This window comes from Camelina sativa, chromosome 10, assembly GCF_000633955.1.
Source record: "Camelina sativa cultivar DH55 chromosome 10, Cs, whole genome shotgun sequence".
Classification (NCBI taxonomy): domain Eukaryota; kingdom Viridiplantae; phylum Streptophyta; class Magnoliopsida; order Brassicales; family Brassicaceae; genus Camelina; species Camelina sativa.
The window spans coordinates 23092454-23094949 of record NC_025694.1 but is presented as its reverse complement, the minus strand read 5'-3'; the positions used below and the strand labels follow the sequence as shown (position 1 = coordinate 23094949).

The following is a 2496-nucleotide window of genomic DNA, read 5'->3' as shown; positions in this document are numbered from 1 at the left end:
CTTACACCATATTTTATCTATTGCTTTAAAAAATTATCACAACCCAAACATACTACAAATTTTAGGTATATAAAAGTATTAAATTAGTATAATTTTATTAACTAAAAAGAAAAAGTAAAATTTTTTTGCTAACCTACACCTCACAAAAAATTTTAAATAAAAAAATTATTTTGAAGGAACTCAAATTTAATATTTTGGTATTTCATTAAATTATATCTCATAAAATCAAGCAGACATTCTAGTTAAAATAAATCATTTCTCTGACATAAAAAATAACAATATGAAAATTTAAAATAAAAGAATTAATATTATATACTACACAGACCATCTTGTAGATATTGGTGCTAAACTTAAACATGTACATCTACCTTTATGAAACAAAGTGTATCTAAGGGTTCTTTGTTTTTGTACAAAATGTATGTAATGGTTCAAGTAGAAATTTTTTACCATAAGAACTTTCTTACATGTCTAGCACGTGTCTGAACATTTAGAAAAATATATTTACAACACAAATCATCTTATAAATATAGACATCATTGCTAAAATCAATAAAGCATATATAACGGTTCAAATCCAAAAAAAACTTTTATGAAAAGAAAACTTTTACCATTAAAAACTTACTTACATGTCTAACACATATCTAAAAAATTCAGAAAATTCTTTTGGAACATCCAAAATTCCTAATAAACCATAATGATTTCAAGATTCTTCATTCTTCGCACTCATAAAAAAATGATTATTTTATCATTAAGACTATTACTTGTGAAATCCTAATTTATAAGAGTACCTTATTTGTCGAATTTTATTTATTGCACGTAAATGGTTTTTTGTTGCATTATAGCTTTTAAGAAACTTTATCGGAATTTACCAAAAATATATATTCAATGAAATAAGTTTTGTAATCTTGTTGACTACAATTGTTATGAATGGCTAAAGATTTATTTGTTCACATTTTTAGTCAACTTTAAGGAGTGCATTACTTTTATGGATTCATCTTTGTAGAGTCTCAAGTTCCGGTTTTCCCTTTCTACATTTGTATATAGTTTTCGATCAATGAATTTTCTTTTTATCTCTTTTCTTCCTCTTGTTTTTCTAATCTCAACCAAAAAATTCTTGATTCCGTATCTAAAACTAATCGACTTTTCGATTGTCTTAAAGTTCAAGTTGGTGTTGAAAATGGGGTTGCGGACGAACATCTACCATGCTAATCTCATTAACTCTCACCGATTTCATACTGATGATGTATCTTATAAACAAAATGATCATCTTAAATCTCTTGGTGATACTTTAACTCTTTCTTCTAGTAATGGATGGGCTCAACCTTCTATTATGACTGTTATTCCTAACATCTATCACCAAAATCTGATTTCATCAATTCCAAACCAAAATTCTGATCATCAAAATCATTTATTTCCCAGACTTCCTTCAACTGAAATACCCTCAAAATATCCATCTATGGGCAACCCTTCCTACTCAAACACCGATGCTTATGGGGAATTCCAAAATAAAATAACCAGCAACTTAAAACTCCCACTGACCTATTACACCTCGTTCCCTGTAACATCTGAAGGTACATCATACAATATGCATGATTTTCAAGGGAACACTAGGTTGGATGATATGATTTCTCACAATCAAGGGCTTTTCATTGGTAGTCACGAGCCAGCCCATGTTCATTTCATGGTTGAGTCTCAACAATTTAATGTGTCAGAGCCAGAGGATATCAATAAGAGCGTAACAAAAGAGACATCTAACAGGCGTCAGGAGGAGCAGGTGATTATCAAAACCGATCAGAAGAAGAAGAAAGGCAGCAATATCAAAGGACAATGGACCCCTACCGAGGACGAGTAAGTTTTCATTTTTTTTTTTTTTTGTATCATGGAAAAATTAATTGGTAATTCAGTCTGTTGATAAAAAAGAATTCATTCCATTACTATGATTTTTTTTTTTTTTTTGACGATTCTATTCTAAAATTCTTACAAAAGTATTATAATTGCTTTATGGCACATCATTATTATTGCTGAGGATTTTGTATTACAATTAATATATATACGTGTGGTGGGCCGTATATAGGATGTTGATGGAATTGGTGAAACGTAATGGAATGAAAAAATGGACAGCAATCGCAAAAATTTTGCAAGGAAGAATTGGTAAACAGTGTAGAGAGAGGTGGCACAACCATCTTCGTCCCGACATCAAGGTACTTTTCTTCTAATAATCTTCTGTATATGCATAGTAACGACTCACATGTGGTGATATAAGCTAGGTTAAACAATCATTGGCTTTTTTGACCAAAAAAAAAAAAAAAAAAAAAAAACCTGATCTCTATTTTTTAAATCCTCTGAGAATTATTTGCCTATCTTATTTATGTGTAGATTGTCAACGCATTTCAAAATATTTCTAGTATATGGAAAGCACTAAGGACAAGTCTTTCCTTCAACCCATAGATTTTAAGATTAGAGGGGTTCTGTGTTCCTGAACACACACACATGTACA

The 2496-nt window shown here is 29.9% G+C and overlaps 1 pseudogene; it reads left to right on the top strand.

The window, feature by feature from the left end:
• LOC104719652 overlaps positions 964 to 2496 on the top strand; it is a 2598-nt pseudogene continuing 1065 nt past the window's right edge.